At 46.4% G+C, this 13,269-nt stretch overlaps 1 protein-coding gene across 1 annotated transcript in view; it reads right to left on the bottom strand.

Moving 5' to 3' along the window:
- The window catches only part of KCNK3 (potassium channel, two pore domain subfamily K, member 3), a 114,033-nt gene that overhangs the window by 100,327 nt on the left and 437 nt on the right, over positions 1-13,269 (bottom strand). The window lies entirely within an intron of this gene.

The raw sequence follows: 13,269 nt of genomic DNA, 5'->3' as shown, positions 1-13,269 counted from the left end.
CCAACTAGTTTCTTATTCATTCTGAATCTGGCTGCCTTAAAGGATCCAGTCCTGAATGATCTTAGTCATTCCCATTCCCTGAAGCTTCTTTGCCGTGAGTCTTCTTTTCTAGGAAAGTGCCTTAAAGAAGCCCCACAAACAAGAAAAGAAAAAAACCCACAACTCCCTAATGTTCATCTTTTATTATACCTAAATTGGAAATAATCAGAGAATGTTGATCTTTGGTATTCTGGCACCGATTTATTTTTTAATAGTCTGACCAGTGCAGTGGGAAGGGGAGAGAGTGAATCACTAGATGACGGAAGTGACAGGGACACTGTCCAACCACCAGAGAGAAACAGATCTTGCCACCAAAGAGAAATGTGCCAGTAGATTTCTGAGCACTGTGATTCCATTGTTTTAGCAACCTGGGGAAGGCTTTGGGGATTGTTTCCAAGCAGCAGCAGCAGCAGTGCCACCATTTCTATTTGCCCTTGCCAAGCACTTTCTGGGTTTATATGTTCTCTGTAATAAATTCTTAGCAATTTTGAAAAACAGCTTTGCCTTTGGGGGAAACCAGTGTCAATGGAACTCTTTTGAAACCAGTTTAAATGTGCAGTGAGGTGGGCCTGTGAAGCAACAAAGAAAGAGTAATTATGAATCAGCCAAAGGATGCAATTTGACTCCTGCCGGGCCTAAGTCACCTTTGATTGGTGTTTCTTGGCCAATGAGGGCACAGTGAGTTAAGCAATCTGAAGGTCTACAGGACAACGTATTTTAACAACTCTAATAGACACCAAGACCCTTGGACTGCTAGACCCGGCTTGTCTGCCTCTGTGCCTCAGACACTGGACGCTGACACATTTCTAGTTCATCATCTAGTGGAAGATTTCCTGTGTCATCAAAGAATGAGATCAGGAAATGGTTTTGGAGATAAGCATGGCCCTGCAAACAAAGCCAAGGATAATTTTGAGCAAGCAGAAGAGCAGAGCTCCACGGTCAAGGCCGGCGCGGGGATGCCGGAGATAGCGAACATTCTGTGTCGTGCATGAGGAGGGGCAGTTTTGTGGGTTGCAAGCCCAAATGGGCTGTTCGCTCTTCAGAGACGCCGCATGGAATGGCCAAGCAGCTTCGCCCACCAAGTCCTCGAGGTCAGTGTTCCCTCTAAGCTGAGTTAGTGTGAGCTAGCTCACAGTTTTTTAGCGTGTGGCTCACACACATTTGTCTTAGCTCAGGAAGGATGGTTCCAGAGAAAAATAACTTTATGCAGTAGTCAAATCACTCGCTCCCAACTTTAATGCCAGTAGCTCACAAAGCAGAATTTTCGCTCACAAGACCCCACAGCTTAGAGGAAGCATTGCTCAGGGTTGCAACATTTTAGGGGGTACCCAAGTTGAGAGGTGATGTCCAAGAGCACATGAATCTCCCCTTTCTTGAGTCGGACCACTCGTTCCCACTAAGTCCAATACTAAGGAGACCTGCAGTGCCATCCTACATAGAGTTACATCCTTCTAAGCCCATTGTGAGTGCAAACGAGTATAACTCTGCCAGGATGGCACTTGCAATCCTGGGTCCCTTTTACCTGGAGATGGAAGGGATTGAATCTGGCATAAGCAAAACATCTGCTGTACCACCGAGTTATCGGAACTCCCTTTAAAGATCCCTTGCGAATTTTACAGAGGATGCTGGGAGACTGTTCTGACATTCTTCAAAGGATTGCACAAAATAATTGTGGTGGGCGGGTGGGCGACGCAATGCCTTTGGCTCCATCCGGCCCCGACACATAAGAGGAGATTTCTCCAGAGAAGAGTCACAAGGGTCTTCCCTCCTCTATCACTTGGCCAGGCTTACTCTGACTGGCAGCTGTTCTCTGGGGACAAAAAAAGGGCCTTTCCCAGCACCTGTTATCTGAGAGCCTTAATACCGGGGATGCCAGGGACTGGATCTGGGACTTTCAGAATCCCAAGCATGTGCAGACCCTCCCACCCGGCACAAGGGGCAATCACTGGGCAGAATTCAGTTTCCTTTTGGCTTTCCACTGGGCTCAATTTACACCGCCATTGATCATGAACAGTAGATCAAATTCACAGAAACACGTGATGGGTGTGGCTGTGTGAATCTTTCCATGGTAACAACAACCCAGTTAACTTCAGCACATGTGGGATTTCAGGGAAACTTTCCAGCTCAGAGACGACAGCTCAATTCTTGCTTTTCTGACAGGCACATCTGAGTCAAAATGACAAAAACACTCTTGCAGTGCCCTCCATTATCGTGGCAATGGTGCACTTAAATGCCTGGATTTCCTCAAGTGAACATGAAAATAGAGCTCGGATCCTGTTTGTCACATCCTGGTGCATCATTTGCAATTGCAAATGTTGCTCATTGCTCATGATATTTTGCTACTGAAATCCAGTTATTCTTTTTGTCCCCAGATTTGAACTCGGAATTATGCATCTGCTTTTGCAGGCATCAGTTCCTGGCTTGTGCCTCCCCCTCCGGCAGCGCCTCTTCCTTTTTTCTTAAGGATGAAGCTCTTAGCTTGATTCCCCCAACCCGTCCTCCCAGCTGCCAGAGCTAGCTGTTCTGCCACTTCTCCCTCCCCACCCTCCATAATGCCACCTAATCTCTCTTCACATTTTGTTTCAAATCCAGCCTTCTTCCGCTTCCCCGGATTAAGCTGATTTGACCAATTTGGTGTGCAAGGATTTCAACAGGGCTTGAACCAGCACACTCTGTGACTGTGAGCTACGGAAGGACAAGCAATGCTGTGAGAAAAACCATTGGGCCAGTAGCACACAGTGCTGTGGATGAAGGAGGTGGGAAGATCCAGGGCTATTTTTGGGCAGGAACGCACAGGAACGGAGTTCCGGCTGGCTCCCAAGTTGGCCACACCCAACAGCAGAAACTTATTAGGATTGGTTACAATAGGGGTGTGTGGCCTAACATGCAAAGGAGTTCCTGCTACAAAAAAGCTGGGTTTTGACAACAAACAAGGTAAACAGAATAACAAGCAAAAGGTGGGTGTGGCTGGATAACCACACTTCTGGTAACATGGAGGTGCGGCCTAATGTGCTAATGAGCTGTGCTGTCAGGGGTGTGACCTAATATGCTAATGAGTTTCTGCTGTTGGGTGTGGCCTATTATGCTAATGAGTTCCTGCTGGGCTTTTTCTACAAAAAAAGCCCTGGGAAGATCTCCTTGCTTCTGACTCTTGCACGCTCTTCGCTTGGGGCCATGGCTGAGTGGTAGGGCATCTGCATTGCTGCAGAAGGTACCAGTCTCAACCTCCAGCATCACCAGCTAAAACGATTCCGGTATTAGATGATGTGAAAGCTCCAAAAACTCCAGAAGCTATTCTCCGTGATTTATGGGATATTCCAAGAATCCCTAAACCACATAAAGAATTGCTCATGATAATGTTAACAGCTGCTAAATGTCTTATAGCTATATGCTGGAAATACAAAAGTGTCCCTAACATACAGCACTAGCACAACAAACTCAGAGAATATTGTATCCTTGATAAAGTCTCTAATCGTATTATGAACTCAGAAAGCACATTGTAGCAAACTGGGATATCTGAAAAATGGTCTCTTATTCCAGATAAGATATGGTCAGAATTTGCAGATTGTTCTTCCTTATTATAATTTGTTTCTTCCATTCTAGTCCCCAATGAATTCTGGGTTTTGGCACTTAAAGTCACAAGTTGTTAGGTCATCCACCCTGTTGTACATACTGACCAGATTCAGTCAACGGTTTTATGCTTTGTTTATGCTGAAGTTATTCCTTTCGTAATGTATTAAATATCATTTATACAATATTAATACTGTAAATTTAAGCTATGCTTATGTACTTTTACAGCTCTTACTTGATGTTTTGTAATTGTGTTCAGTATATCTCAATAATGTTTAGCTGAAAAGGGGGGGGGGGAAGATGATGTGAAAGGCATCTACCAGAGACCCTGGAAAGCCTCTGCCAGTCAGAGTGGACAATGCTAAGCTTGATAGACCAAGGGTCTGACTCTGTCTACGGCAGTTTCATGAGTTCATGCACACAGCTGCTACTCATCGCAGTAAGTCTAACACAAGGAAACTTCCCACTGGGATCGAACATCATCAATATGTGCAGTAGTTTACAAAGTATCTTTTTTATAGGTTCCCTTTTGGAAGGAGCTTGCAAACGATGCATCCAAATAGACAAGGTGGAGATGGCAGAATTCCCAGCAGCTCGTAAGTGAAAATATTCTGTGTACCACAGCATCCATAGGAAGATGGGAGGGTTTAACCATTCCACCCTTTCAAAACAATCCTCCCCACACTGCTTTTAGCTTATGAAGGGGGGAAGACACACATCAGTCTTTTGCCTGCCTTTGCTTCTTCGGAGGCTGTTGGCAGCTTGGGGCGATTTCAACTGAGGAGGTCAGTTTCAATCAGCAGAACCACATGAGGAGCGTGAAGGAGCCCTTCCTCCCCTTCTTGATCCCAACTGGACCTCCACACAAGTGCTTCTAGTATTCTTTAAAAATGCCTGCAGGGTCTGATCACAGGTCTCCCAGCACCTCATTTGTTTTAACCCTAACATCCAACACAGATGAGGCAATGGGGGGGGGGGGAGCAGACAGGGACCAATAGGAAGAAGATATGCCTTGCATTCAATTGTTCCCAGTTAGGCTTGGTTTCATTAGAAGATGTTAAATAGGGTTCTCTGAACCTGTAAATGTTGGGCTCTTTTAGGGTTTACCAATGTCAAAGACCAAATTCTTCCAGCCTAAGTTTTATTCAGTGAGAATTAACTGAATTTTACATGCTGAGCTACATTTCCCCCTTTTTACACCTGTCATCTTTAGTGGTTAGCATTTACCCAGTAGATAGCAATGAGTAAATTGCAGTTTGTATCCTACTGATCCCCCCCCCTCACTATGGACCACCCCCCAATTTGCAGCCTTGGCTGTTTTTAAGGCCCACTGACCACCCACCACCCCGGGAACAAAAAGTGGGGCTCAGAGGACTACATTTCAACTCCACTCATGAATCTCATAGAATACAAACTAGTGTCAGTAAAGTTTGTGGGTGACAAAAAAGAATTTTTTTAACTGCAAAGTGCTTTCTTTTAAATCAAATATTTTCATATTGTTCAGTTCTTGTAGCCTGGAGCTCTTACCTCCTAATTTGCCACTATTCAGTAAAATATTGTCTAGTTTTCAGGATAACCACAAAGTGAGCAGTCAACAGAGCAGCATGTTATTAAAAAATCCCCAAACCCTGAACTTCAGGCTTTAATATTGCTGATTTGTCCCCCCCCTGTCAAACGTCATCTGTAAATCAATCATGTTCAGCAATGCAATTTTGTCCCTCGACATAAAAGAACCCGACTGTACCATCGGGATATGAGCAGCACAATGAGAAGGAGAAATTCTTTTTCATCCCCAGGATGAAGGCATTGTGCCAAAGGCTTCAGGAAAAAGGAGAGCCCAGAAGAGGGTTTGGGCCCCATTGATCTGAACTGTCTGCCTCCCACACTGATGAAAAGGAACTGAAGAAAGGCTCCCCACTAGCATCTATATGCAAAGCATCAGCTTTGCATATAGAAGGTCACAAGTTCAATCCTCAACATCTCCAGTTAAAGGGATCAGGTAACAGGTGACAGTGAAGCACTTCTCCCTGAGAACTTGGACAGCCACTGCCAGTCAGAGCAGACAAATTTGAACTTAGTAGACAAATGGTCTGACTCAGCTTTAGGCAGCACAGCTCAGAGAGAGAGGGGGGGGATTTATACCCTGCCCTTCACTAACCAAAGGAGTCTCAGAGCAGCTTACAAGCCCCTTTCCTTTCCCCTCCCCACAACAGACACCCTGTGAGGTAGGTGGGGCTGAGAGAGCTCTTTCGAGAACTGTTCCTGAGAGAACAGCTCTGAAATAACTTGTAAGTGACCCAAGGTCACACCAGCAACTGAATCAAACCTGGTTCTCCCAGTTTAGAGTCCACGCCCCAAACCACTAAACCAAACTGGCTCTCGGAGCTACACTACGCCAAACCACTACACTGCTTGGCATGCAGAAGGTCCCAGGTTCAATCTCAAGCTTCCCCAGGTAAAAGGATCAGGTAATAGGTGATGTGAAAGAGACCCCAGAGAGTCGCTGCCATCAGAGTAGACAATATGGAACTCTCAGTCTGGGGCAGTGATGCTCTGTAACCTTGGTGCTTGGGGGGCTACAGTGGGAGGGATTCTGGAGCTCTGGCCCCACTGGTGGACCTCCTGATTACACCTGGGTTTTGGCCACTGTGTGGCACAGAGTGTTGGACTGGATGGGCCATTGGTCTGATCCAATATGGCTTCTCTTATGTTCTTAATATTGGTTTGGGTAGCCCAAGGGTTTGATCCAGTATAAGGCAGCTTCATACATGTGTGTTCATGTATTCGTGGTGGCTTCCACATTATGGAACTACCTGCCTGATGCTATCAGGAAGGCCCCCATATTTCTAATCCTTTCACACAATGTGCAAAACAGAAATATTCAGGATGCCATTCTTATAAAGGGATCAGAACTATAGTGCAAATAATCCACTCAGGAGGTTCCACCCCTAAGCTATAGTATTACAATACATTGCAGTGCTTGTGTTATGTATCACCCCCCCTTCTGCTGCCATACATGGTCTCCTGCCTCTGTCATCCTCTCTTCAGTATGGTATGTGGACAGTTTTGGACAGTTTTGTTGTCTTAGACAGCCCCCCCCCCCCTTTGCTTGCATCATTTTCCAATCCTGGCACTGCTGCATTATTTTGTTTATTAGAGATCTTTGCTGTTGGATTGAATTGTTTATCAATTTTAATACACTTTTCATATCAGTAAGAAAAGCAGGATATAAATGAAGTTAATACTAATTACTGACGTGTTCAGACCCTTGTGAGTATGCACGCTGGGATAAGGCCATGCAAAACAGTCTTCCAAGTCATAAAGTTACAGTTCAGTCCTAAGCAAGTCTACTCAGAATCCTACTCAGTTTAGTGGGGCTTATTCCTAGTAAAGTGTTCTTAGGATTGCACTGTTGGATTGGACAGTGTCCATAATAGAGCTGTGGCAGGAGAAAAGCGCAAGAGTCCAGGAGCACTTTAACAAAATTTGTGGCAGGGTATGAGCTTTTGTGAGTCATTGCTCCCTTCTTCAGAGCTGGAACACGAACTCCTCTCTCTCAAAACCTAATCTTTATCTGCTGTACCATAGACATTAAATATAATTTATGCAAAGTTGCTTATTTTTAGAAGGTCCCTCAGGTTGCATGCGTCATCCCGAAACACAAGAATGTCGGGAAAGTGGTTGGAAATTGTTCTCTTTTTTCCCCTTCAAGGAATGGTTAGATGCCAAACAAAGAGGTAAGGTAAGTGGAGGGGAGAGTATAAAGGCATAAGGAGAAAACTAGTGGAGTCCAGGAAGGAGGGACAGGCTGCTGCATGGTCACAGAATATTTCACGCATGCACACACTGCCAAACCTGCTCACATGCCTTCAGAGCGATCATCACCATGAAGCTGCCTCCTACTGAATCAGACCCTTGGTCCATCACTATTGTCTACTTAGACTGGCAGTGGCTCTCCAGGGTCTCAGGCTGAGGTCTTTCACATTGCCTACTAACCTGAGCCTTTTAGCTGAAGAAGACACCGGGGATTGAACCTGAGACCTTCTGCATGCCAAGCGGATGCTCTGAAGTTTTAAAGAGTTAAGGCTCACATTTGCAGAAGGCTCAGCTCTGCACCGGCTCAGCTCTGCACCAGAACAAGCCAGTGGGTGAACCTCATGTCCCATGAATGGGCTGGACCCCTGAGCCTTGGCCACTCCCCTCTTATGTGCCACCACCACACATACTTGTGCTCTGTGTGCATGCTGTGAACCGCTGCAGCAGAGAAATCAAATAAGTGCTCATAACCAGCATAAATCTTATTCGTATGGGAGGCTAAATAAAGCATAAAGTCATAGTTTGGAGATGTCCTGAAGCTAAACATGTATATCTTAGCTATAGTCCAGTGAGTCCTTGTTGTTCCAGCAGGGAGTTTCCTGCTTGTTTGTTTGGGCTGTGTGAGCAGCACAGGGAACTTGCAGAGACACTGCAATGCCGGCCACCCTCCTTCCCCCACCCAAGTTTCAAAACAAATGACTGGGACAGTTCCAGTTCATCTTTTTCACTTCTTCTCCACCCTTCACAATGAGGTCTGGCCACCCAAATAGATCATGGCAGATAGAATGAATCATTCTATGTGGTCCAGTAGATGAAAGGCAGGAGTTGAACCTGAGAAGACAAGGGTCAAGTCCCAAAATAGCCACAAACTGGTTGAGCAAGTCACTTTCTCTGCCTTTCAAGAGTAATTTACCCGACTATTTCAGCATATGGCCACAGCAGTGGCAGCCTCCCCTGCAGTTGCAGCGGTGGCACATCTGCATGAGCTGCCAGCAGCACTGTGACTTGGTCCTTCCTTCAGGATCCCAACTGAGAGACAGATTGGACAGAGAGAATGTCTTCTCCATCTCCCAAAATAATTGAACTTGAGAACTGTTGGAGGGAGCAACTTCACATGGCTGGACATTGGGGGGCATGACATCATTCTACGTGTGTCTAAGTGCTGTCTCCTTGAATGGGGGTGTCTCTTGCTTTGTTTTAACCTGGGAGCTGCCCTCTCCCCTCTCTCTTTGGCCCTTTGTTCTCTCCATTCTCTGCATGGTTCTGCATGGAGTCACAGGGTTTGGTGTAGTGGTTAAGTGTGCGGACCCTAATCTGGGAGAACCGGGTTTGATTCCCCACTCCTCCACTTGCACCTGCTGATGTGACCTTGGGTCAGTCACAAGCTCTGGCACAGCTGTTCTTGAAAAAGAGCAGTTTCTTTCAAGAGTTCTCTCAGCCCCGCCCACCTCACAGGGTGTCTGTTGTGGGGAGGGGAAGGGAAAGGAGTTGGTAAGCCGCTCTGAGACACCTTTGGGTAGTGAAGGGCGAGGCATAAATCCAATCTCTTCTTCTCTTCTTCTTCTTCTACAGGTCTCTCCTGTAGAAACAATTCCCTCCTACTTGTGATTGTGAAAGTACTCTTTAGCTTAGGCTTCTCTCTTTCCTTTTGACTGCAACCTGACTGTGAACTGAATCTACTTGAATAAATGTAAGTTTTATTTTGTAATATACTTCTTGGGAGATTTATTTTCTGCACTCTATATTATGCTCCTGTGACTGGGCAAACTCTGCTGTATTAACCAAATATCCCAAGAAGAACACCTAATGGAGTTGATGGGCAGTAGATTCAAGTCAGACAAAAGGAAGCACTTTTTTACTCAATGGGTGATTTAAATGTAGATTTCATGAGGATGTAGCCATGCCTGCAGGCACAGATAGTTTTAAAAGAGGACCAGATAAATTATGGCAGAGGGGTCATTTTGTAGAAAAAGAGGCGCAGGAGCTCATTAACATAACTTATTAGCATAACTTATTTGCATATGCCACACCCCCTGACATCACCAGAAGCTCAGGCTCCACTGGACTGTTTTGGATTGCTAGCTATTGGGTGGGGGGGAACGTGCAGATCTGTCCTTGCAGAGGAGGGAGAGCTTGTACCTGAATAAAACTTGGTCTTAAAGGTGCCACTGGACTGTTTTGGATTGCTAGCTATGGGGGGGGGGGACGCGCAGATCTGCCCTCAGAGAGGAGGGAGAGCTTGTACCTGAAGGCGGGCCGGGGGGGGGGCTCTGCAACTTACCTGGCTGCTTCTTGTTCCTCGTAGCCTGACTGAGGGCTGCTGGGAGCAGGGGGTGGGGCTTGTTGCATGTGCCCACCCCCTGGCAGTAAGGAGTACTGCCAGAGCTCCGCTCCACAGGAAATGACCCCTGCAGATAGGCCTATCAGTGGCTACTAGCCATGGTGACTAAAGGGAATCTCCGCATTCGAATCCCAAAGCCAGGAGGCAACACTGGGGGAAGGCCTCAGCCTCTGTGCCCTATCACTGAACCTCCAGAGGAACTGGTTGGTCACTGTGTGAGATGGGATGCTGGACTAGATAGACCACTGGTCTAATCCCCGTATGAGACCCTTGATGTTCTGCAGGTTTGTCTGTCCTCTGCTTGCCCTCACCATGTGAAGGAAGGACATCCATGCTTGGACTAGATGACCCACCAGGGTTGGACTAGATGACCCTGGAGATCCCTTTCAACTCTATGATTCTATGACAAGGAGGATGGCCTTTAGAAGAAAGCTGGGAATGTCATCTCTAGTTAGGTTCAGAGTGCTGATCTTGTGGCTGGTTAGAGGGGATATGAAACCTGCCTTTTCTGGAAGGTCCATGGCTACTGTGGGAGCATCCAGGGCCAGGATTGCTCTTACAGCTGATTCACTTGCATTTCCTGCTTTTCATTTGTTTTCTTTGTATTCTTATCAATTGAGTATTGAATTGGAAGCAGTGCCAAATTTTGAAAAGACGGGGTATAAAAATGGGGTCAATAAATATGTTGCGGGAAAGGAGCAGCAATGGCCTACTTTGCAAACCTGTTGTGAGCATGAACAGAGAGGGGAGCCATAAAGGCTTTTGCAAATTGTCAAAGCAAAGGTAATTTCCTAACCCAGGGAGGGCAAATGCTGAACAAAGCAAGCTGCAGAGAAAAGCTTTCAAGAGCTGAAGGTTTGAGCAATAATTTGGAAGTACTGCAGACAGTTTCAGTGTTGTCTGGCCTCTGTGGGTCTTTAGCCAGAATTCCACTCTTGTTATATAGCAACAGAGACATAAATCAGGAATTAATCTGATTGCAAGCAAGAGTTGGGAGCTTAAACTGATCTCTTCCTCTGCACATCCAACTGTACCCAATTGCATTTTATTTGCCCTTTTAAAAATGCTCTATTTGTATCTGGCTTCATATGGTGTAAACAGAGATGTATAATTTCTAGGCAAAGAAATCACTCTGTCCTCATTTAGACTAGAAATGCTGAAGGAGAAGAGTAAAATGTTTTTGAGTGTTTACACTATGTGCAATGTGATCCTCTCTGTGTTTTGCTCATGGGGGGAAAAGATCCTACTGAGTTCAATAGGACTTACTCCCAAATAACCATATTCAGCCTAGCAAACAAAGCCACATATTTTGGACTCAGCATTCATACACAGAATTGACCCGTATTGATTTTATTATAGATGCAAGAAAGCAATCCTGATTAGATTGGAGCAGTTTGGAAATTAATACCTTTCTGTCTTTATGGGCAGAGACAGAATTTTGGAGGAGAATTCCTTTCCCATTCCCCCTCCCTTCAAGGATTTCTAAGTTTTACTAGTGAAGTTTAGGAAATAAAAAGTTTTCAATTCCTAGGTTTCTCAGGTCACTTGGTAAAATCTTACCCTGATCCTTCTAAGTAAGATAAGACAGCAATAATAAATAAACTTTATGGAACTTAAGTATAGTGTTGTTCAGTGACATGAGTTTAATTTCTCAGTGTGTCAGTCTCTCAGTTGCTCCTTTTCTGCCTCAATTCTCCATCTGTAAACCAGGAACAACAGTGAGTCTCCTAACAGCTTTATTGTGAAGATCAAATAGGAGCATTCGGAGACTACTATAGTGGACTGAGATCTAAAAATAGACAGACATAAGAAATAGCTCCCCCCCCACGCTTGAGATATTTTAAAAACATGTTCTCCGTGTAATAACAGAGCAGAACCCTTTTAAACTGACCTGACCAGAAAGGGGGTTCCTATTTCAATGATCTCACAGAGGGGATCCACCCCCTCCCTGTTTTCCATGTGTTGCTACTGACACTTGCTGGAATCCTACGCATTGCAGACATAGTAAGGCACCTCCACCCCCTCTCATTCACGTGTTTGGAACCTGGAATAAATTGATGGAGGGGCTTTCCTCACAAACAACAAAGCATGAACTGCAAGGCCTTTGGAGGTGTTTCCCTTTAATCCTAAATCAGATGGGAAATGGTCCCTGGAGAGCTGGATCACTTGGTGGAGAGCTGGTGGGGGGGGCTTCCATTTATGTCCCCCCACCCCACTGCCGCCGCCACCACCACCAACAGGACGCCTAGGCAAGATCACAGTTTTTATTCCAGTTTAAGAAATCTGTTCTGTCCATCACGTTAAGGGCTGTTTCTTTACAATCACCAACACAGATCAAGCAGCTGTGCACATACTGAAGGAGGATGGGGTGGGGTGGAAAGTAAAGCTACTTTAATAACTCTCTAAACCTCATGATTGTATTTTATCCAAAACAATGGTCATTAAAGAGCAGGGAGTTAGTCAGATTGGTTTATCTCAAAGAGGTGCTCTTTAAAAGAGGTGGGGGAAGCAAATCTTTCCCCTCCTCCACTCGCAGCCCTGCTATGTCTTCCTCCCACCCACCCCCCAAAAGAATTCCCACGCTCACAAAACAGACTTTTCCTAATAATTCCGTAGCACCTTCTGTAATACAGTCCTTAAAAATGACACTGGGCCTCTTCTGGAACTGAGCCCCGTCCCCATTCAGCTCCTTCAGATGCAACCACCAAACTCGTTTGTTGTCTGGGGGGAGGCTGGGGGGAAGAGGAGGGGTCTGCCTTCCGTAAGAGGCCCTTTGTCTCTATTGTTTCCCGGCGCCTTAGCATTCATCTCACGCTCTCCCCACCCCCACCCCGCCTCACCAATCCACTAAGCAGCCGGGAAAAGACGAAATCCAACACTCCGCCTGAAAATGGGTTTGCTTGAATCAGACTGCTGATCAAAGGGAATGTCTCGGCTCCGCTTGGAACGTGACCGGGACCCCAGATTCGCTTTCAAGGGAAAGGAAGAAGCCCGGGGGGGGGGGGGGGGGTGGGTTACTTAGGCCCTCTGGAGTGAGAAGGAAGTGGGGCGCGGGGGGGGGGGGCTTTGGCTACATCGAGCGCTTGGACGATGTGGAGACGCCGTCTGTTTTTCTTGCTCTCCCTTGTGTGTGAAGATGAAGACTTTTGTCTTGGGTGCCCCCCCCCACTAGCCGGGAATCCCTGGGTGGACCCAGCCTAACTGGCAATTCCCACCGATCCCCCCTTCCTACTACGCACTCCCCTCTCCCGGTGATTCCTCAGGGTCTCCCTTCCCCTTGGAGCAGCGTTTGACGGAGATGAGTGGACTGGACTGCCCTGGGAAGGAGGAGGCAGGGCAGTTCCAGTCTGCCCCTGGAAATGCTAGCCGGGATGCGTGCAAGCCCCGGTTTCTTACGCCTTTTGCAGAGCAAGTGGCAAAACTACCGTCATTCCCCTCGCTCGGGCCCCTTCCAGTTTCGGAAATCACAGTTACCGGCGCCTGGAGCTTTAGCAAGGCAAACT

This window comes from Gekko japonicus, unplaced genomic scaffold (genome assembly GCF_001447785.1).
Source record: "Gekko japonicus isolate JY-2015 unplaced genomic scaffold, Gekko_japonicus_V1.1 scaffold977, whole genome shotgun sequence".
Lineage (NCBI taxonomy): Eukaryota > Metazoa > Chordata > Lepidosauria > Squamata > Gekkonidae > Gekko > Gekko japonicus.
This window is presented reverse-complemented; position numbering and strand designations above follow the sequence as displayed.